Source organism: Oncorhynchus masou, chromosome 15 (genome assembly GCF_036934945.1).
Source record: "Oncorhynchus masou masou isolate Uvic2021 chromosome 15, UVic_Omas_1.1, whole genome shotgun sequence".
In the NCBI taxonomy this organism is placed as follows: Eukaryota; Metazoa; Chordata; class Actinopteri; order Salmoniformes; family Salmonidae; genus Oncorhynchus; species Oncorhynchus masou.
Genome location: NC_088226.1, coordinates 62,221,865 through 62,245,567, shown reverse-complemented (window position 1 = coordinate 62,245,567; position 23,703 = coordinate 62,221,865). Strand labels below are relative to the sequence as shown.

The window sequence follows — 23,703 nt, the reverse complement described above, 5'->3', positions numbered from 1 at the left end:
TCAATTGTGATACAACACAGAGTTACGCATAAACAAATGTACAGTCAATAACACAATAGAAAAATATACAGTGTGTGCAAATGTAGAAGAGTAGGGAGGTAAGGCAATAAATAGGCCATAGAGGCGAAATAATTACAATGTAGTATCAACACTGGAGTGATAGATGTGCAGATGATGATGTGCAAGTAGAGATACTGGGGTACAAAAGACCAAGAGAATAAATAACAATATGGGGATGAGGTAGTTGTGTGTGCTATTTACAGATTGGCTGTGTACAGGTGCAGTGATCTGCTCTGACAGTTGATGCTTAAAGTTAGAGACAGGGATATAAGACTCCAGCTTCAGTGATTTTTGCAATGTGTTCCAGTCATTGGCAGCACAGAACTGTAAGGAAAGGCGGCCAAAAGAAGTGTTGGCTTTGGGGATGACCAGTGAAATATAACTGCTTTGGTGCGGGCTACGGGTGGGTGTTGCTATGGTTACCAGTGAGATGAGGTAAGGCAGGGCTTTACCTAGCATAGACTTATAGATGACCTGGAGTCAGTGGGTTTGGCGAGATATGTAGCAAGGGCCAGCCAATGAGAGCATATAGGTTGCAATGGTGGGTAGTATATGGGGCTTTGGTGTTAAAATGGATGGCACTGAGATAGACTACATCCAGTTTGCTGAGTAGAGTGTTGGAGGCTATTTTGTAAATGGCATCGCCGAAGTCAATGATCGGTAGGATAGTCAGTTTTACGAGGGTATGTTTGGCAGCATGAGTGAAGGAGGCTTTATTGCGAAATAGGAAGCCAATTCTAGATTTAATTTTGGATTGGAAATGCTTAATGTGAGTCTGGAAGGAGAGTTTACAGTCTAACCAGACACCTAGGTATTTGTAGTTGTCCACATATTCATAAGTCAGAACCGTCCAGAGTGGTGATGGTAGTCGGGCGGGAGGGTGCGGGCAGCAATCGGCTGAAGAGCATGCACTTAGTTTACTTGCATTTAAAAGCAGTTGGGGACCTCGGAAGAAGTGTTGTATGGCATTAAAGCTCATTTGGAGGTTTGTTAGCACAGTGTCCAAAGAAGGGCCAGAAGTATACAGAATGGTGTCGTCTGCGTAGAGGTGGATGAGAGAATCACCGGCAGCAAGAGCGACATCATTGATATGTACAGAGACAATTGTTGGTCCAAGAATTGAGCCCTATGGCACCCCTAATAGAGACTGCCAGGGGTCCGGACAACAGGCCCTCCGATTTGACACACTGAACTCTATCCGAGAAGTAGTTGGTGAACCAGGCAAGGCAGTCATTTGAGAAGCCAAGGCTATTGAGTCTGCCGATAAGAATGCAGTGATTGAGTCGAAAGCCTTGGCCAGGTCAAGGAAGACGGCTGCACAATACTGTATGTTACTCTTTTCATGCACCCATGACCAGCTTGGAAACCAGATTGCATAGTGGAGAAGGTATGGTGGGATTCAAAATGCTCGGTGATCTGTTTGTTAACTTGGCTTTCAAAGATTTTAGAAGGGCAGGACAGGATGGATATAGGTCTATAACAGTTTGGGTCTAGAGTGTCTCCCCCTTTGAAGAGTTGGATGACCGCAGCAGCTTTACAATCTTGAATAGGCTAGTAATAGGGGTTGCAACAATTTCGGCGGATACTTTTAGAAAGAGAGGGTCCAGATTGTCTAGTCCAGCTGATTTGTAGGGGTCCAGATTTTGCAGCTCTTTCAGAACATCAGCTGTCTGGATTTGGGTGAAGGAGAAGTGGGTGGGGGGCTTAACCAGGTGCCAGGTGGAAAGCATGGCCAGCCGTAGAAAAATGCTTATTCTTATTGAAGTTATCGATTAGCATAGATTTATCGGTGGTGACAATGTTTCCTATCCTCAGTGCAATGAGCAGCTGGGAGGAGGTGCTTTTATTCTTATTATTGATCCTCTGCCATATTCAACAGTCTCCATGCCTCTGCCATATTCAACAGTCTCCAAGCCTCTGCCATATTCAACAGTCTCCAAGCCTCTGCCATATTCAACAGTCTCCAAGCCTCTGCCATATTCAACATTCTCCATGCCTCTGCCATATTCAACAGTCTCCAAGCCTCTGCCATATTCAACATTATCCATGCCTCTGCCATATTCAACATTATCCATGCCTCTGCCATATCCAACAGTCTCCAAGCCTCTGCCATATTCAACATTCTCCATGCCTCTGCCATATTCAACATTATCCATGCCTCTGCCATATCCAACAGTCTCCATGCCTCTGCCATATTCAACAGTCTCCATGCCTCTGTCATATCCAACAGTCTCCATGCCTCTGTCATATTCAACAGTCTCCATGCCTCTGTCATATTCAACAGTCTCCAAGCCTCTGCCATATTCAACAGTCTCCATGCCTCTGCCATATTCAACATTCTCCATGCCTCTGCCATATTCAACATTCTCCATGCCTCTGCCATATTCAACATTATCCATGCCTCGGTCATATTCAACAGTCTCCAAGCCTCTGCCATATTCAACAGTCTCCATGCCTCTGCCATATTCAACAGTCTCCATGCCTCTGCCATATTCAACAGTCTCCATGCCTCTGTCATATTCAACAGTCTCCATGCCTCTGTCATATTCAACAGTCTCCAAGCCTCTGCCATATTCAACAGTCTCCATGCCTCTGCCATATTCAACAGTCTCCATGCCTCTGCCATATTCAACAGTCTCCAAGCCTCTGCCATATTCAACAGTCTCCATGCCTCTGCCATATTCAACAGTCTCCATGCCTCTGCCATATTCAACAGTCTCCATGCCTCTGTCATATTCAACAGTCTCCATGCCTCTGTCATATTCAACAGTCTCCAAGCCTCTGCCATATTCAACAGTCTCCATGCCTCTGCCATATTCAACAGTCTCCATGCCTCTGTCATATTCAACAGTCTCCAAGCCTCTGCCATATTCAACAGTCTCCATGCCTCTGCCATATTCAACAGTCTCCATGCCTCTGCCATATTCAACAGTCTCCATGCCTCTGCCATATTCAACAGTCTCCATGCCTCTGTCATATTCAACAGTCTCCATGCCTCTGTCATATTCAACAGTCTCCAAGCCTCTGCCATATTCAACAGTCTCCATGCCTCTGCCATATTCAACAGTCTCCATGCCTCGGCCATATTCAACAGTCTCCAAGCCTCTGCCATATTCAACAGTCTCCATGCCTCTGCCATATTCAACAGTCTCCATGCCTCTGCCATATTCAACAGTCTCCATGCCTCTGTCATATTCAACAGTCTCCATGCCTCTGTCATATTCAACAGTCTCCAAGCCTCTGCCATATTCAACATTCTCCATGCCTCTGCCATATTCAACAGTCTCCATGCCTCTGTCATATTCAACAGTCTCCATGCCTCTGTCATATTCAACAGTCTCCATGCCTCTGTCATATTCAACAGTCTCCAAGCCTCTGCCATATTCAACAGTCTCCATGCCTCTGCCATATTCAACAGTCTCCAAGCCTCTGCCATATTCAACAGTCTCCATGCCTCTGCCATATTCAACATTCTCCATGCCTCTGCCATATTCAACATTCTCCATGCCTCTGCCATATTCAACAGTCTCCAAGCCTCTGCCATATTCAACAGTCTCCATGCCTCTGCCATATTGAACAGTCTCCATGCCTCTGTCATATTCAACAGTCTCCAAGCCTCTGCCATATTCAACAGTCTCCAAGCCTCTGCCATATTCAACAGTCTCCAAGCCTCTGCCATATTCAACATTCTCCATGCCTCTGCCATATTCAACAGTCTCCAAGCCTCTGCCATATTCAACAGTCTCCATGCCTCTGCCATCTCGTTGTTTCGAATAAAAACAGTTAGCAAATAATCTAAATAGCTAACTTCTCAGTTCAGTTGGTAAAATAACTAACTTGCCAGTCTTGTACTGAGTAAACTGTCTTGACACGCTCTCTTGTCAAACGCATCCACTCTGGTGCTAAAAACACAGATAATGAATCTGTATATTTATCCTGTTTGAATGATATTCCAAATATTTGTGTGGGTTGTTTTTGAGTATCCAAAGGGGTGTAACTACTGGTGCCACCCGTCTTGCATTACGTCAGAGCTGGAGCTCAATTGAGCTGAACATGATCCTGACTGTCAAGTCTGACTCAACTCAAAGCCAACTCAGAGTACAACTTTCCTTTCTCTCTACTACTCAGCACTTCTACATGATGAACCTGCATCTAACACAGAACAGATGTTGGAGGTCTATTAGAAATCGGAGATTTGATGTGAACACACACACACCCTGTTTTCTAATTGTTCACATGAATGTTAGTTTTGTATCAAATTCTCCTTTCATGCTACGCCCGCTGGGGTACATGGGACCACACCCCACCCCACCGTCCCCCATCGTATACACCCCCATTTCCCATTTCCCAGTGCCCCAGCCAACAGACATCCTTTGCGTGCAGTCAGTTTGGAGACAAGCGTCTTCCCAACAAGCTAGAGTCTGGGGGTGGGTGGTGGTTATGAGCATTTCAGAGAAAACCACATTCTCACATTCGGAGGGGTGGGATGTTTCTTTTGGGATGTTTATTTTCTTTTGGTGTTGAGATACTTGCTCCAGACTCTAGATCCACTTTACAACCACCTTGGATGAAAGCCTGTCTCTTGACATTGGAGCCCCTAGCTCACTCTTTCACTCTCCAACTCTCTCTTTTTCTGTTTGGAAAATGTACTTGTCCATTGAAGATGCTATTTGAACTGAATTTCCATGTTTGTGTGAACATATGGCATGTGTTATGATTATGTCTATGGTTTCACCATGATGGAATTGGGCTCCAGATACAGTGTCTAGGTATAAGGAAAATGAGCATCTCTTGCAATGTCTTGGTGTCCAACTGGTTATAGTATGTATTCTGTACCTGAATACATCACCCCAGTAAATAATTTTTTAAACTTCAACAAACAGCTGGCTGATGAAAGGTTATGTCGACCCTCTGATCAATTGAGTGAATGTCACCATGATGTCACGATAACAGATGTTACTCATACCTTTCACCTTTAAGGGCTGAGCCTTAAGAAAAAGGGTTCCAAAAAGGGTTCTTCTGAACCCTTTCTGGTTCCAGTTAGAACTCTTTCTGGTTCCAGGTAGAACTATTTTGGGTTCCATGTAGAACCCTCTATGGAAAGGGTTTGACATGGAACCGTTTTAGGTTGTAGAATGCACCTTTTTCTCTAAGAGAGTAGGAAACAGTGGGGTTGAGAACACCCAGACCCATCTAGATTCAGTGGAGTTGAGAACACACAGACCCATCCAGATTCAGTGGGGTTGAGAAAACCCAGACCCATCCAGATTCAGTGGGGTTGAGAAAACCCAGACCCATCCAGATTCAGTGCGGTTGAGAACACCCAGACTCATCCAGATTCAGTGGGGTTGAGAAAACCCAGACCCATCCAGATTCAGTGCGGTTGAGAACACCCAGACTCATCCAGATTCAGTGGGGTTGAGAACACCCAGACCCATCCAGATTCAGTGGGGTTGAGAACACCCAGACTCATCCAGATTCAGTGGGGTTGAGAACACCCAGACCCATCCAGATTCAGTTGGGTTGAGAACACCCAGACCCATCCAGATTCAGTGCGGTTGAGAACACCCAGACTCATCCAGATTCAGTGGGGTTGAGAACACCCAGACCCATCCAGATTCAGTTGGGTTGAGAACACCCAGACCCATCCAGATTCAGTGCGGTTGAGAACACCCAGACTCATCCAGATTCAGTGGGGTTGAGAACACCCAGACCCATCCAGATTCAAGAAGACATTTATCATCAATCCTGGATGAGGACCAATGCTAACCATGTGTATGTGACAAATAAAATTTGATTTGATTTGATTTAGGTTAGTATTGTAGAGTAACTACAATGTTGTTGATCCATCCTCAGTTTTTTTCATATCACAGCAATTAAATTCTGCAACTGTTTTAAAGTCACCATTGGCCTCATGGTGAAATCCCTGAGCGGTTTCCTTCCTCTCCGGCAACTGAGTTATGAAGGATGCCTGAATCGTTGTTGTGACTGGGTGTATTGATACACCATCCAAAGTGTCATTAATAACTTCACCATGCTTAAAGGCATATTCAATGTCTGCCTTTTTATTTTTTGCCCATCTACTGTACCAATAGGTGCCCTTCTTTGTGAGGAATTGGGAAACCGCCCTGGTCTTTGTGGTTCAATCTTTGTTTGAAATTCACTGCTCGTCTGAGGGACCTTACAGATAATTGTATGTGTGGGGTACAGAGATGAGGTAGTCATTCAAAAATCATGTTAAACACTATTATTACACACAGAGTGAGTCCATGCAACTTATTATGTGACTTGTTGAGCACATTTTTACTCCTGAACTTATTTTGACTTGCAATAACAAAGGGGTTGAATACTTACTGACTCGAGACATTTCAGCATTTCATTTTTTATGAATTTGTAAAAATGAAGAAAAACATAATTCCACTTTGACATTATAGGGTATTGTGTGTAGGTCAGTGACCAACGAATCTAAATGTAATCCATTTTAAATTTAGGTTGTAACACAACAAAATTTAGAAAAAGTCAAGGGGTGGGAACACTTTCTAAAGGCACTGTAACTTCCTAGTTGAACTACAAGTACTGTAGGTAGCCTAGTTTTTAAGAGTGTTCAGGTTAGGAACTGAAAGGTTGCTGGTTCAAATACCCGAGCTGACTATGTAAAAAAATCTGTTGATGTGCCTTTATCCAGAGCAATTAGGGTTAAGTGCCTTGCTTAAGAGTGTCTGCTAAATGACAGAAATGTAAGATGTACTCCCCAACACTGGTAATGAGGATGTGTCAGTCTTTAGCATTAAATGCTGGTCTTTAAGGGAGATAGTAAATTATAAAGTCTCTACCTGCTAAAGTCAACTATAGATCTGAGTAGGTGACAATTAGCAATGACGGATGTGTGGTGTGAGATGTGCCTCTTGTTTTTCTGAGAGAGTGCAAACATTTCCAGCGTGGCATAAGCCTATGTTACAGTTATGCTGTGTTGTGAATCTACAGTCAATGTATGCTGCAAAAGCTTGACATCCATTGAGTTTTGAAAAGTGTTATGTGAAACGATTAGTCATGAAACATTCTAACGGTCACTTGCGGACGAGTTGCAAACTGTTCTCATTGTGCCGAGTGGTGTTCCCCTTGTTATATTATTGTTGGTAGAGTCACTTGAATTTATAATTGTAAGTTACTCTGCAATTGCCCAAAACTGTCCTGTCCATCTCTTGTTTCTGAAAACCACCTAGGTTCAAATATAAATAATAAAATAAATAAAATTGGGTGGGGGGGGGGGTGCTACGCTTTATTGAGCTTGCCTGGCACGATGGAACCAAAACATAGTCCCAAAAGCGCAAACAAAGCCCATCTACCATTACAGGCAAGCTCAGTCAAAAACAAATAATATTTTAACCCCCATTACATGTGTAATGTTACTATGACTTTCTCATTGTGCTCTTGGACTGTGTTTGGGTTGGAAATGGGCATTGTTTACCTCTTCAATCACTTGAAATACTGCAGCATGGGTCCAGTGATTACAATAATACTCAATTTCCTTTGTTTCTGGCAAACTATTGTTCAATTCCAATACTTTACCGCCTCTGTTTTTCTTTTCTGAGATATTTTTACCAACAAGTGTGAATGTAAGAGGCTATAATGGAAAATAAATGTTTCTCTTTCTATTTGTTTTGAATTTAATTCCAAATTATTTTTTTGCACAACAGAGACTTATAGCATAACATCTGAACTGCTACTATTTGATCAGATTAAATACTTTGTTTATCCTCAACAATTAAATAGTGTATCTTTTACAATCAATTAATGTTAAGTAGTTAATTTATTACCTTACTCAGAGTCAAGTTGCGTGCTTTGTTACCGTCTGGACTTAAGTTAATGACGTGTTTTTCGGGAAAGGGGTCTTCAGACGTACAGGAAGAAAAACTCATTGCCTTTTCTCTGACTCCAGGGGTTTAGGGAGCAGGAGCGACATCAGCTGCATGGAGACATCATGTTGCATCTGAAGTTGTTGGTGTTTAGGCCATGTAAAGTATTTGTGTAAGAAGGGGCCTAAGATGTTTACCTCTGCAGTCTCCTTCTCTCCTCTAATTATCTCAAACAGATGAGCCTGATAGTCAGACCACAGAAATGAGAGACCAACAGATAAACAGACAGCTTACAGTAGAAAGTCCATGTCAGAAATGTCCATTTCCTCAACTAGTGCTGTGCAAGCGCACACACACACACACACACACACACACACAATAAATTGTCACCCAGTTTGCTTAGTCTTGAGACACCCTACTCTTTAATAAAACAGGGTTTATGTGTTTTGTTGATCAATGAAAATATCAGGACTCATGTTGGCAATATTATGACCTTAAGTTAGTTCCCTAAGCTGCCAATAACCATAATCCTTTAACAGTGCTGAACACAAACACATGTCAAACTCATTCACAAACTATTCTTATGGACACGGGACAATCATTTTGTATTTTAAACCATGAACAATAACCAATATATTGCTAAAATTCTTTGACAGACACAAGTGCTCAATTAAATTGAAATATTACCCTTTATGTTTTTGTAATTTCTCCTCATGCTGCATCACAAGTTTCAGGTTCTGTCGGTGGCGCAGGCAACGCGGATAGCTGTTTTGATTGAAAATTGCCCTGGATCTGGACAGTCCACTTCACCTTGATGTTTACGGGCAACAGCAAAACAATATCTGAGTAAAAACCAGTGTATGACATTTGACCCAGTCAGCTGGTCCAGACCTAGTGTTAATGGTGAATGGTAGTTTTGGAAAGGAGAGGTGGAGGGAGAAAATTGTTAGAGAGATCGCTTCATGCTTAGTTTGTTATAAGCAGACTATTACAGTGGCTAGGCTTCAGTTGTATCCCTCCAAATCCAGTTTGGTATGAGTATAGTGGTGAGGATGATGATGGTGATGATCAAAAGATACCCAAAAGTTATGGAAATGAATCACAAACTCATTGTATGACATGTTCCTGTAAAAACAAACTCACGCGTGCACACACACACACACACACACACACACACACACACACACACACACACACACACACACACACACACACACACACACACACACACACACACACACACACACACACACACACACACACACACACACACACACACACACACACACACACATTATTCCTTTAAAGTATCCCAAATGTGTATGGGGTTATGGTCCTCATGCCCATCATGTTGGGTGTTTCTTTCCTGTCTTTCCCCCTGTGGGTCTGTCTGCTTGTATTGGACGTGATCATCACACTCCACCAAAAGTCAAGGAGGAATCATATAGTCTACAGATGCTGTAGCCCATTCCTTTTACTAGATATGTCTGCAGTCAAAAGCACAACTGCTGCTCTTGATAGTGGGTGTTCAGAATGTTCATTACTGTTTTATGATTGTTTCAAGACTTATAAATCAACAGAGACTTAAAGGGGAATGGAAACACTTCAGGAAGTCAAGCTGAGCAAAGTGATGCACTTTGAGGACGGGTCAAAATAATGGCTGGAATGGAGTAAATGGAATGGCATCAGACACGTTCATGTGTTTGATACCATTCCATTCACTCCATTCCAGCCATTACACTCCATTCCAGACAAAATTATGAGCCGTTTTCAACTCAGCAGCCTCCACTGCAATCCACTAATACTTAACATGTGCTTGTAACTAAGGACAATCTGTACATATACAGTTGAAGTCAGAAGTTTACATACACTTAGGTTGGAGTCATTAAAACTAGTTTTAGAACCACGCCACGCATTTCTTGTTAACAATCTATAGTTTTGGCAAGTTGGTTAGGACACCTACTTTGTGCATGACACAAGTATATTTTCCAACAATTGTTTACAAGCAGATTATTTCACTTATAATTCACTGTGTCACAATTCCAGTTAGTCAGAAGTTTACATACACTAAGTTGACTGTGCCTTTAAACAGCTTGGAATATTTCAGAAAATTATGTCATGTCTTGACAAGATTCTGATAGGCTAATTGGCATCAATTGGAGGTGTACCTGTGGATGTATTTCAAGGCCTACCTTCAAACTCAGTGCCTTTTTGCTTGACATTATTGGAAAATCTAAAGAAAACAGCCAAGACCTCAGAAAAAAATGTGTATACCTCAACAAGTCTGGTTCATCTTTGGGAGCAATTTCCAAACACCTGAAGGTACTACGATCATCTGTACAAACAATAGTACGCAAGTATAAACGACACAGAACCACGCAGCCGTCATACCGCTCAGGAAGGAGACGCGTTCTGTCTCCTAGAGATGAAAAAGTGGGAAAAGTGCAAATCAATCCCAGAACAACAGCAAAGGACCTTGTGAAGATGCTGGAGGAAACAGGTATAAAAGTATCTATATCCACAGTAAAACAAGTCCCATATCGACATAACCTGAAAGGCCGCTCAGCAAGGAAGAAGCCACTGCTCCAAAGCCTCCATAAAAAAGCCAGACTACGATTTGCAACTACACATGGGAACAAAGATTGTACTTTTTGGAGAAATGTCCTCTGGTCTGATGAATCAAAAATAGAACTGTTTGGCCATAATGATCATCGTTATGTTTGGAGGAAAAAGGGGGATCCTTGCAAGCCAAAGAACACCATCCCAACCATGAAGCACGGAGGTCTGGTGCTGGTGCACTTCACAAAATAGATGGCATCATGAAGAGGGAAACATCTCAAGACATTAGTCAGGAAGTTCAAGCTTGGTCTCAAAAGCTTGGTCGCAAAAAAGTTGTGGCAAAATGGCTTAAGGACAACAAAGTCAATGTATTGGAGTGGTCATAACAAAGCCCTGACCTCAACCCTATGGAAAATGTGTGGGCAGAACTGAAAAAGCGTGTGTGAGCAAGGTTACATACAAACCTGAATCAGTTACACCAGCTCTGTTTCACGCCTTGACCTTAGTTCCTTTTTTATGTCTCTATTTTGGTTTGATCGGGGCGTGAGTTGGGGTGGGCATTCTATGTGGTTTTCTATGTTTTCTTTTCTAGTTTATTCAGGCTCATTTACTGCCTTTAAAAAAACATAGCTGATATGGCTGACGTACTTAAACAAATGTGGTTTCTACGGACAATTGAGATGTGCAAACTATGGCATAAGGGGACGACAAGCAGATAAGGGGCAATCCATAATTTTGAATATGACCTTAATGAGCGAGCTAGGACAGATGTAGTCAAAATAAACTGCTGATACTCTCTTATTATCTATGCATAGTCACTTTAATAACTCTACCTACATGTATATATTACCAGGGGTGTGGACTCGAGTCACATGACTTGGAAATATGATGACTTGCAACTCGACTTTGACTTTAACACCAATGACTCGTGGCTTAACTTGGACTTGAACCTTTTGACTCGAACTGACTTAATACCCTCCCCAAGCCCAAATATTAAAAATGATGCTTTTAAAAAAGTGTGCAGCGCATCAACTCTTCATTTAACCGATTACAGTTTGAATCGGACAGCAGCCAATTGTGCCAGCTGAGAAAAAGTTGCAGGTGGCAGTGCAGAGGAACGTCGGCGAGTGAATTCAGATGGAGCCCTTGGAAAGATGATACCCTAAATTATTATTTTCGGATATAAAGACTACGCTGTATCAACAAAAAACGGATTGCAACTTGCAAAACATGCGGGAAGAAAATGACAGACAACTTCCAACTTTGTACTACATTTGAAGCTGCACAAAGAATGGTAAGTCGTGGCGAATGTAGCCGACAGCTATATCATTCATAACTTTGCTAGTGTAGCATGTTGGCTAACATAACGTTAAATCAATGAGCCTCTACACAGTCAGTCAGTGCAGCAACGTGATCATTGCACCCATCATTGTGTGTGTGTATGTGTGTGTGTGTGTGTGTGTGTGTGTGTGTGTGTGTGTGTGTGTGTGTGTGTGTGTGTGTGTGTGTGTGTGTGTGTGTGTGTGTGTGTGTGTGTGTGTGTGTGTGTGTGTGTGTAAGGTTGGGCGATTGTGTACAAGCCTACTTTGCCCGATTGTGCCCCATAGTTATCCTCGATAGTTGATCACTATTGGGGGGGGATCTTTCTTATGGCTACCCATGTATTTCCATGGAAATATAAAGTTTATTTGGAAAGTAATAAATATATTTTTAAAAGCGTTCATGATTTGCGTAATTGTAATATACTAACTATTACTCTTGTTAAAAATATGAAATGGTATTACATTTGGTGAAGAGCACATTATGAATTGTTTAGGACTCGAAACGCAAAGTTTAGGACTTGAGACTTGAGACTTGACTTGACACTTGTTGGTCTTGACTTGTGATTTGACTTGGGACTTGAGTGCTAAGACTTGAGACTTACTTGTGACTTGTAAAACAATGACTTGGTCCCACCTCTGCATATTACCTCAATTACCTTGACTAACCGGTGCACCCGCACATTGACTCTCTACCGGTACCCCTGTAGAACAAGAGCACCTCCTCCCAGCTGCCCACTGCACTGAGGCTAGGTAACACGGTCACCACCGATAAATCCATGATTATCGAAAACTTCAACAAGCATTTCTCAACGGCTGGCCATGCCTTCGGCCTGGCTACTCCAACCTCGGCCAACAGCTCTGCCCCCACCGCAGCTTCTCGCCCAAGCCCTTCCAGGTTCTCCTTTACCCAAATCCAGATAGCAGATGTTCTGAAAGAGCTGCAAAACCTGGACCCGTACAAATCTATCTGGGCTTGACAATCTGGACCCTCTATATCTGAAACTATCCGCCGCCATTGTCGCAACCCCTATTACCAGCCTGTTCAACCTCTATTTCATATCGTCTGAGATCCCCAAGGATTGGAAAGCTGCCGCAGTCATCCCCCTCTTCAAAGGGGGAGACACCCTGGACCCAAACTGTTACAGACCTATATCCATCCTGCCCTGCCTATCTAAGGTCTTCGAAAGCCAAGTCAACAAACAGGTCACTGACCATCTCGAATCCCACCGTACCTTCTCCGCTGTGCAATCTGGTTTCCGAGCCGGTCACGGGTGCACCTCAGCCACACTCAAGGTACTAAACGATATCATAACCGCCATCGATAAAAGACAGTACTGCGCAGCCGTCTTCATCGACCTTGCCAAGGCTTTCGACTGTCAATCACCATATTCTCATCGGCAGACTCAGTAGCCTCGGTTTTTCGGAAGACTGCCTTGCCTGGTTCACCAATTACTTTGCAGACAGAGTTCAGTGTGTCAAATCGGAGGGCATGCTGTCCGGTCCTCTGGCAGTCTCTATGGGGGTGCCACAGGGTTCAATTCTCGGGCCGACTCTTTTCTCTGTATATATCAATGATGTTGCTCTTGCTGCGGGCGATTCCCTGATCCACCTCTACGCAGACGACACCATTCCATATACTTCCGGCCCGTCCTTGGACACTGTGCTATCTAACCTCCAAACGAGCTTCAATGCCATACAACACTCCTTCCGTGGCCTCCAACTGCTCTTAAACGCTAGTAAAACCAAATGCATGCTTTTCAACCGATCGCTGCCTGCACTCGCATGCCCGACGAGCATCACCACCCTGGATGGTTCCGACCTTGAATATGTGGACACCTATAAGTACCTAGGTGTCTGGCTAGACTGTAAACTCTCCTTCCAGACTCATATCAAACATCTCCAATCGAAAATCAAATCAAGAGTCGGCTTTCTATTCCGCAACAAAGCCTCCTTCACTCACACCGCCAAACTTACCCTAGTAACACTGATTATCCTACCGATCCTCGACTTCGGCGATGTCATCTACAAAATTGCCTCCAACACTCTACTCAGCAAACTGGATGCAGTTTATTACAGTGCCATCCATTTTGTCACTAAAGCACCTTATACCACCCACCACTGCGACTTGTATGCTCTAGTCGGCTGGCCCTCGCTACCTATTCGTCGCCAGACCTACTGGCTCCAGGTCTTCTACAAGTCCATGCTATGTAAAGGTCCGCCTTATCTCAGTTCACTGGTCACGATGGCAACACCCATCCGTAGCACGCGCTCCAGCAGGTGTATCTCACTGATCATCCCTAAAGCCAACACCTCATTTGGCCGCCTTTCGTTCCAGTACTCTGCTGCCTGTGACTGGAACGAATTGCAAAAATCCCTGAAGTTGGAGACTTTTATCTCCCTTTTATCTAGTCTATTGGTAAATAGTCCACCCATTTTCACCTACCTCATCCCCACACTGTTTTTATTTATTTACTTTTCTGCTCTTTTGCACACCAGTATCTCTACCTGTACATGACCATCTGATCATTTATCACTCCAGTGCTAATCTGCAAAATTGTAATTATTCGCCTACCTCCTCATGCCTTTTGCACACAATGTATATAGACTCCCCTTTTTTTCTACTGTGTTATTGACTTGTTAATTGTTTACGCCATGTGTAACTCTGTGTTGTCTGTTCACACTGCTATGCTTTATCTTGGCCAGGTCGCAGTTGCAAATGAGAACTTGTTCTCAACTAGCCTACCTGGTTAAATAAAGGTGAAATAAAAAAATAAAAAAAATAAAAAATAGCCTCGCTGTTGTTATTTTACTGCTTTAATTATTTATTATTTTTATTTATTAGTCTTATTTATTTTCTTTTTTTTACTGCATTTTTGAAGAGGGCTTGTAAGTAAGCATTTTACTGTAAGGTGTGTAACCTGTTGTACTCGGCGCATGTGACAAATAAAATGAGGTCCTGAGTGCTCTAGAGCAGGTTTTTGGTCTGACATGCACTGTCAACTGTGGGACCTTATATAGACAAGTGTGTGCCTTTCCAAGTCATGTCCAATCAATTGAATTTACGACAGGTCTACTCCAATCAAGTTGTAGAAACATCTCAAGGATGATCAATGGAAACAGGATGCACCTGAGCTCAATTATAAATCTCATAGCAAAGGGTCTGAATACTTATGTAAATAAGCTATTTCTTTTTTATTTTCAATACATTTGCAAAAATTCTGAAAACCTGTTTTGGCTTTGTCATTATGGTGTATTGTGTGTAGATTGATGAGGAAAGAAGAGGGTTTGTCATTATGGTGTATTGTGTGTAGATTGATGAGGAAAGAAGAGGCTTTGTCATTATGGTGTATTGTGTGTAGATTGATGAGGAAAGAAGAGGGTTTGTCATTATGGTGTATTGTGTGTAGATTGATGAGGAAAGAAGAGGGTTTGTCATTATGGTGTATTGTGTGTAGATTGATGAGGAAAGAAGAGGGTTTGTCATTATGATGTATTGTGTGTAGATTGATGAGGAAAGAAGAGGGTTTGTCATTATGATGTATTGTGTGTAGATTGATGAGGAAAGAAGAGGGTTTGTCATTATGGTGTATTGTGTGTAGATTGATGAGGAAAGAAGAGGGTTTGTCATTATGGTGTATTGTGTGTAGATTGATGAGGAAAGAAGAGGGTTTGTCATTATGGTGTATTGTGTGTAGATTGATGAGGAAAGAAGAGGGTTTGTCATTATGGTGTATTGTGTGTAGATTGATGAGGAAAGAAGAGGGTTTGTCATTATGGTGTATTGTGTGTAGATTGATGAGGAAAGAAGAGGGTTTGTCATTATGGTGTATTGATGAGGAAAGAAGAGGGTTTGTCACCGGTTAGGCAGCGGTTAAGTTGATTAACAAGGAGGAACCTATCTTCTCAAAGGGTCATCTCCACTTCTTCACCATCATCCTAAAACTGACGTTGTCATGAGTTTGATGTCTAATTTAAACGTCTCCATTTATCTGAACTAAAAAATGTATCAAATCGAATTGTATTAGTCACATGCGCCGAATACCACAGGTTTAGACCTTAAAGTGAAATGCTTACTTACGAGCCCCTAATGAACAATGCAGTTTTTTTAATTAAAGAGCAGCAGTAAAATAACAATAGCGAGACTATATACAGGGGCATACCGATACAGAGTACATGTGCAAGAGCACCGATTAGTTGAGGTAGTATGTACATGTAGGTAGAGCTATTAAAGTGACTATGCATAGATGACAACAGAGAGCAGCAGTAGTGTAAAGAGGAGGGGGGGACAATGTAAAAAGTCTGGGTAGCCATTTGACTAGATGTTCAGCAGTCTTATCGCTTGGGGGTTGAAGCTGTTTAGAAGCCTCTTGGACATATACTTGGCGCTCGGATACCGCTTGCCATGCTGTAGCAGAGAGAACAGTCAATGACTAGGGTGTCCTATAGGAATGAGGTCAGAGACCTGGCCGTGTGGTGCCAGGACAACAACCTCTCCCTCAACTTGATCAAGACAAAGGAGATAATGTGGACAACAGGAAAATGAGGACCGAGCATGCCCCCATTCTCATCGTCGGGGCTGCAGTGGAGCAGGTTGAGAGCGTCAAGTTCCTTGGTGTCTACATCACCAACAAACTAACATGGTCCAAGCACACCAAGACAGTCGTGAAGAGGGCTTGACAAAACCTTTTCTCCCTCAGGAAACTGAAAAGATTTGGCATGGGTCCTCAGATCCTCAAAATGTTCTAAAGCTACACCATCGAGAGCATCCTGACAGTTTGCATCACTGCCTGGTATGGCAACTGCTCTGCCTCCGACCGCAAGGCACTACAGAGGGTAGTGCAAATGGCCCAGTACATCACATGGGCCAAGCTTCCTGCCATCCAGGACCTCTATAACAGGCAGTGTCAGAGGAAGGCGTCCAGACACCCAAGTCATAGACTTTTCTCTCTGCTACCGCATGGCAAGAGGTATCAATGCACCAACTCTGGAACCAACAGGACCATGAACAGCTCCTACCCCCAAGCCATAAGACTGCTACATATTTAGTTTAATATTTAACCAAATAGCTGAATCTGAATTTACATATAAGCTGCTGCTACTGTTTATTATATATCACTTTATTCCTAGTTATATGCACATACAGTATCTACACTCTTAGAATAAAGGGTTCCAAAAAGTTTATTGGCTGTCCCCATAGGAGAAACTTTTTTGGTTCCAGGAAGAACCCTTTTTGGTTCCAGGTAGAACCCTTTTGGAAAATGGTTCAATATTAAACTGAAAAGGGTTTCCACCTGGAACCAAAAATGGATATTCAAAGGGTTATGTTATGGGAACAACCGAAGAACCCTTTTACTGGTACCCTGTGTATATAGCCAAGTTATCTTTACTCGCATTATTATTGCTTGTTTTACTTTTGATTTGATTTGATTTGCGGCGAAGTGAAGTGACAGGATGACCAGTATGTCCCCTAGCAGACAACAGTCTCTGGTCCAGGGAGACCAGTATGTCCGCTAGCAAGGGTGGCATCTGGGGCATCTCACAGTAGACCCCCGTCCAGCCATGGTAGCACTGGCAGGTGAACTTGTGCTTCATGGCCGGATGTTGTGGTTGTTAAGATGGCCGCTCACGTGGAAGCTGCGGGCCCGGGTTTCTGCTAATGTAGAAGAAGCGGGGTCGCAGGTAGGCCCCCGAGTCGAAGCTCTTCCTCACACACTTGCCATTCTTCTTGTACAGGTCTTGGCTGCACAGCTTGGCTGCTGATGTGACTTTGATGTCATTGTAGCCTAAAGGGCAGTCAATGTACTTCTTCACGGCCAGGCAGTTTTCTGGAGGTACACGTAGACAGGCAGATACACAAACACATAATGCTTCACAGCATAAGTATAGGTGTCACTGTAAGTATAGCTAAAAATAGGTCTGCAGTTAAATGGAAATAGTAGTTATGTTGAATGAACTTTCCTTCTGTCACCCACAGTATGTTCATTACTTCATGTACAGATCTAGGATCTTAATTTGATCCAGTTTGCTACAGCAGAAAAATAATCCTGCATCTACAAGAAATGTCGAATGTTATGTGGATTATAATTAATTTACATTTTTGTAGGGGTTGATATATTTTTAGTGAGGGCAAATCAAGTCTGACATTTAAAGTAGACATTATAAACTTTAGAAGCCTTTTTAAACCTTGAATACACTACAAGTTTGGAATTCCTCTGGGCAGGAAAATTCTCAGCAACAAAAAAGTAATCAAATTAAGATCCTACATCTGTACTAACTATCCTTTGATGCGCTTCTCTATTCTTCTCTAATTCATTGCCTCTTAAAATGGTAATAGAGGGAATCCAGGCTTAACTATGAAATGTCCCATCTGATACGCAGAATGAGTTCGGTAAAAACATATCATCATTTGAATATCATCATTTGAATATTAAATAAATATTAAATCAAATTTCTCCCTTAAGTCCTTCACCCTGTACAGGTGTGGGATCTGAAAATTTGAAAATTTGCAGAAGAACTTCATGATTTACATAAATTTACTGATAACTTGCACTAACACACGGTTCTAATAACAGTATTGCACTTTTTATGTAGCCTAATTTTGGCTAGCTAATAGCTTAACCACCGACTAAATGTTCAAATCCTGTTGCTGCAGGATCATTTTTCTGCCACAATACTGGTCAAATTAAGATTCAACATCTGTATATAATGCAAATGAATCCACATCCACACTTCATGTATTACTGATGCGCCTCTTGTAAACAGAATGCAAAAGGACCCACAAAATCCTTTTCAAAAAGAACACCACAGCACTGTCTGTCTGATATAAATCAGGCCATTTCCAAGGCTCCTAATCTCATAAACCACAATGACTGTGCTGAAACATACTATTTTAAGTGACACTGAGAACTGGCTAGGAAGGGAATCCCACGTTGAAAGTGCTTGATGTCCTGTCATGGAACCCTGTAGACACTAGCTGCTCTTGCTTACTGCAGGCAACAATACATTATTACGTAATTGTAATGATATTTTCGATACTTTAACGTTGAAGCATGGGTCACATGTTTCATGACTCTCCATTTCATGGTTTCTCCCTGGAGTACAGAAAGGGGCACACTTTTTTCTTAACCAGCACTTTCACATCTGGGTTTGATGATTAGTTGAAATCACGTGTTGCCAGAAAGTAACAAAACTGTGCCCCGCTGCGGATCCAAGGGATTTGGGATTAAGAAACCCTACTCTATGGAATATTTTGAGTTCGAGCATCTTTGGAGGAGCCCCAAATACCATTCTCAACGCCCCAAGAGCTGCACTCTCTCCAATAGTGTGGACCAGGTCACTCTAGGAGAGATATAAGAGAAGATGTAACACTCCAAACACATAGAATAGAATAGAAATCCGAAATGGATGATGTTGAGAGATAGATATGAGGGGTTGAATGGAGCTGAAGGGTGGGACTAATAACAAGATAAACAATGTAAAACATACGGGATCTGTAAAATGTATAAAGGTTCAGAACTTTTGTGAAATAGTTTAGTTACAAATACAAATCAAACTGGATGGACATCAGAAATAGAGGAAGGACTAAGAACAAACAAGAGAGAACTATTGTAAAGTAGACTGTGTCTGTAAAATGTGTATAAGATGTATAAATTGAAGGTAAAAGCAGAAGTATGTATGTCTATATAGGTATGTGTATGTATATATGTATATATGTATTTTTCTTTTTTTAAATTTTTCACCTTTATTTAACCAGGTCGGCGAGTTGAGAACAAGTTCTCATTTGCAACTGCGACCTGGCCAAGATAAAGCATAGCAGTGTGAACAGACAACAACACAGAGTTACACATGGAGTAAACAATAAACAATAAACAAGTCAATAACATAGTAGAAAAAAAATAATCTATATACATTGTGTGCAAAAGGCATGAGGAGGTAGGCAATAAATAGGCCATAGGAGTGAATAATTACAATTTAGCAGATTAACACTGGAGTGGTAAATGATCAGATGAACATGTGCAGGTAGAGATACTGGTGTGCAAAAGAGCAGAAAAGTTTTTAAAAAAACAGTATGGGGATGAGGTAGGTAAATTGGGTGGGCTATATACCGATGGACTATGTACAGCTGCAGCAATTGGTTAGCTGCTCAGATAGCAGATGTTTAAAGTTGGTGAGGGAGATAAACGTCTCCAACTTCAGAGATTTTTGCAATTCGTTCCTGTCGCAGGCAGCAGAGAACTGGAAGCAAAGGCGGCCAAATGAGGTGTTGGCTTTAGGGATAATCAGTGAGATACACCTGCTGGAGCGCGTGCTACGGGTGGGTGTTGCCATCGTGACCAGTGAACTGAGATAAAGCGGAGCTTTACCTAGCATGGACTTGTAGATGACCTGGAGCCAGTGGGTCTGGCGACGAACATGTAGCGAGGGCCAGCCGTCTAGACCATACAGGTCGCAGTGGTGGGTGGTATAAGGTGCTTTAGGTGCACTGTAATACACTGCATCCAGTTTGTTGAGGAGAGTATTGGAAGCTATTTTGTAGATGACATCGCCGAAGTCGAGGATCGGTAGGATAGTCAGTTTTACTAGGGTAAGTTTTGTGGCGTGAGTGAAGGAGGCTTTGTTGTGAAATAGAAAGCCGACTCTAGATTTGATTTTGGATTGGAGATGTTTGATATGAGTCTGGAAGGAGAGTTTGCAGTCTAGTCAGACACCTAGGTACTTATAGATGTCCACATATTCTAGGTCGGAACCATCCAGGGTGGTGATGCTAGTCGGGAATGCGGGTGCAGGCAGCGAACGGTTGAAAAGCATGCATTTGGTTTTACTAGCATTTAAGAGCAGTTGGAGGCCACGGAAGGAGTGTTGTATGGCATTGAAGCTTGTTTGGAGGTTAGATAGCACAGTGTCCAAGGAAGGGCCAGAAGTATACAGAATGGTGTCGTCTGTGTAGAGGTGGATCAGGGAATCGCCTACAGCAAGAGCAACATCATTGATATATACAGAGAAAAGAGTCGGCCCGAGAATTGAACCCTGTGGTACCCCCATAGAGACTGCCAGAGGACCGGACAACATGCCCTCCGATTTGACACACTGAACTCTGTCTGCAAAGTAGTTGGTGAACCAGGCAAGGCAGTCATTAGAAAAACCGAGGCTACTGGGTCTGCCGATAAGAATATGGTGATTGACAGAGTCGAAAGCCTTGGCCAGGTCCATGAAGACGGCTGCACAGTACTGTATTTTATCGATGGTGGTTATGATATCGTTTAGTACCTTGAGCGTGGCTGAGGTGCACCCGTGACCGGCTCGGAAACCGGATTGCACAGTGGAGAAGGTACGGTGGGATTTGAGATGGTCACTGATCTGTTTGTTGACTTGGCTTTCGTAGAGATCTTAGAAAGGCAGGGCAGGATGGATATAGTTCTGTAACAGTTTGGGTCCAGGGTGTCTCCCCCTTTGAAGAGGGGGATGACAGCGGCAGCTTTCCAATCCTTGGGGATCTCAGATGAAGGAGAGGTTGAACAGGCTGGTAATAGGGGTTGCGACAATGGTGGCGGACAGTTTCAGAAATAGAGGGTCCAGATTGTCAAGCCCAGCTGATTTGTATTGGTCCAGGTTTTGCAGCTCTTTCAGAACATCTGCTATCTGGATTTGCGTAAAAGAGAATCTGGGGAGGCTTGGGCGAGTAGCTGCGCTGTGTGCATGCGTGTATGGATATATATATATTTACCCAAAAAATATGGGGTATTGGAAATTATGCAGACAATTACTTTGGAAGCAACATTCTTTCCGTAATATTAAGCTGATCCTCCCTCTAAAAAAATTATATAACATTTTTTTAAATAAAAAACACTCCAAACCCAGTCTTCCCCTCAAGTCAGAGTATGTTGAGGTCAATGCTTGCTCCCGCTCCAGTGTCCAGTATTCGTTGATATTTCCTTGTTATGTTTTACCTCTTGACCCCTGAATGTCAGAATAGACATCATGGTCCAGTCTAGAACCAGGCCCTAGCAGCTACTCTCAATAGGCACTTTTATACACCTTAAAGGTTTAGATAAGTAAGCAATATCCCACCCAGGCAATCAGAGGGCAAGGTGAAATGTTATATTGCTTATAAGTAACTATCCAGTACTTTCAGATTTACTTAAGTACCTAGGGGTTAGGGACTAGGTTTTTTCCCTGGACAACACCCAGGTGTTGTAAATCAATTAAAGGTCATCTGAGGTCTCGTAGCTGAGACTGTGCATTCCATTCATAGACCTGTGACAGTTCAAGAAGCTTCAGTTGATTAATAGCTTTTTATCCACCACACTGACTAGGGGGCAAAACATGGGGGGAGACGAGACAAGTTTCTTGACAGAGAAATGCAGAGGTTAGGTGGTTTATCACAATGACTGACAGGCAATAAACCACTTGCCACAATGAGAAAAATAGCTGCCTTAAGAAAATCTGTTGGAATATTTATCCTTGTCCTAACCACTATTTTTGCTCTTGAACCAACAGCAATGGAAGATATCAGTTTCCCAATATCACCAGTGTTTAGTAATCCTTCCCACCTCTGAGAGGACCATGAAGGTGTAAGCATAGAAGAGTCTGTAGTAGACAAACACGAGCAGAGTGAAGTCAGTGTGTGTGATGGACGCAATCCTCATGGCCTCTGACTGGGTAGTGAACGAACTTGATGGTGTTGGCCGTGGACTTGAGTTCGTAGTAGGGACACAGAAGGGTAGAGGGCTGTGCTCTCACTTCAAAGCCACACCAGGTGGTCATTATGGAGGTGCTCCACGTTAGACATTCACTCTTGCAGCGATGCAAGTGTGTCTTGACACCTTAGTTTTTGAGGTCAGGGAACAGTTTGAAGCCCCAGAGGCCGTCAGGTCGTCAGCTTTCATCTAACAATAGAGTGTTGTTCATCAAATAAAATCAAACCAAATCAAATTTTATTGGTCACATATACACGGTTAGCAGACGTTATTGCAAGTGTAGTGAAATGCTTGTGCTTCTAGTTCCGACACTGCAGCAATATCTAACAAGTAATCTAACAATTCCACTACAACTAGCTAATACACACAAATCTAAGTAAAGGCATGGAATGAAGGCCTGTCCAGCCTCCTTGACCTCCTTCTCCACCTTGATCTCAGGCCAGCCTAGATGGAGCTTTCGGATCTGCTCCTTGGAGCCCCAGTTGCGCACCCACTGGGCCTCCAGTTCTCCCAGTCAATGACACTCAGGCCTCCTTGTGGAGGATGAGCTTGTCACTGTCAGCCCTGGTCTTGCTCAGGTGCTTGGACAGGCTCTGGTTCTGGGCCAGGCCCCCATTAATGGGGTCCCCAGAGCTGGCTTACCAAGGGTAATAGCCCAGGTGGCTGTGGTAGAAGATTGCTGACATTGGGTCTCGTTGAGGTTTGTCACGATGTCGATGACACTGAGGTCCAGGTCCACCTTGAAATGAAGGCGGCAGGACTCCGTGGGGGTGTTCCACACCACGATGAAGGGCCGGGGGGTGTTCCACACCACGATGAAGGGCCGAGGGGCGTTCCACACACTATGAAGGGCCGGTGAGGGATCAGAGGAGCCTGGGCATGCTTCATCTGCTCACCACCGGCTCTTTCCCTGACCCCAACCCACAACCCCACCACCAGCTGACAGCAGCCAATCAGCGGCATTGCCCACATGAATCAATATGTCATCCTATCCCACATCAAAAGGGAAAAGGACAGGAGAGAAATCACCACATCTTTTTGCGGGGAAAAGTAAACACATCTTGGGCTTAAGTAGGGTTGGTGAATGGACATGTGAGTGAGGGTCACTGAGCTGCACTGCTCAAGATTCCATACACTGTTCTTCTCAGAGAAAGGTGTCATTTCACTTGTCAAGCTCTGTGAAGTCTGCCGGGCTTGGTTTGTCATGTA

At 43.0% G+C, this 23,703-nt stretch overlaps 1 pseudogene; it reads right to left on the bottom strand.

The window, feature by feature from the left end:
* Window positions 1-16,112: 16,112 nt before the first annotated feature.
* On the bottom strand, window positions 16,113-23,457 carry LOC135556897 (hyaluronidase-like; annotated as a pseudogene).
* Window positions 23,458-23,703: the final 246 nt, after the last annotated feature.